The 363-nt window shown below is 31.4% G+C and overlaps 1 protein-coding gene across 1 annotated transcript in view; it reads right to left on the reverse strand.

The window, feature by feature from the left end:
• The window catches only part of dnajc6 (DnaJ (Hsp40) homolog, subfamily C, member 6), a 26,693-nt gene that overhangs the window by 6,964 nt on the left and 19,366 nt on the right, over positions 1 to 363 (reverse strand). The window lies entirely within an intron of this gene.

Below are 363 nucleotides of genomic sequence, written 5' to 3' on the forward strand. Positions count from 1 at the left end.
TACTTTACTTTACTTTACTTTATTACAGACTCAAAGTCCAACCAACATCACAGATAAATACAGAAAAAACAAAATAAAATAAAATAAAATAAAAATTTAAAAATATACAGATAAAAAGGTTCCTAACCATGCAGGAGACAGTCATACCAGTGTCTCCAAAGTGCAGAAGAATATTTCACTGCACTATATTTGACATTGGTCAACAGCAAAATAATTCTATTGTTAGACTCATTCAGACGACAAATAAATTTATACATAAGTTGTCTTAAAACAGCCATTAAAGTGTTGACACGGGTGGATACAAACAGCTCACTAGCACTGGTCCATCTAGGCTTATGTAACAATAGTCTTAGAGCATCATTA

Source organism: Nematolebias whitei, chromosome 3 (assembly GCF_014905685.2).
Source record: "Nematolebias whitei isolate Nwh7 chromosome 3, NemWhi1, whole genome shotgun sequence".
In the NCBI taxonomy this organism is placed as follows: Eukaryota; Metazoa; Chordata; class Actinopteri; order Cyprinodontiformes; family Rivulidae; genus Nematolebias; species Nematolebias whitei.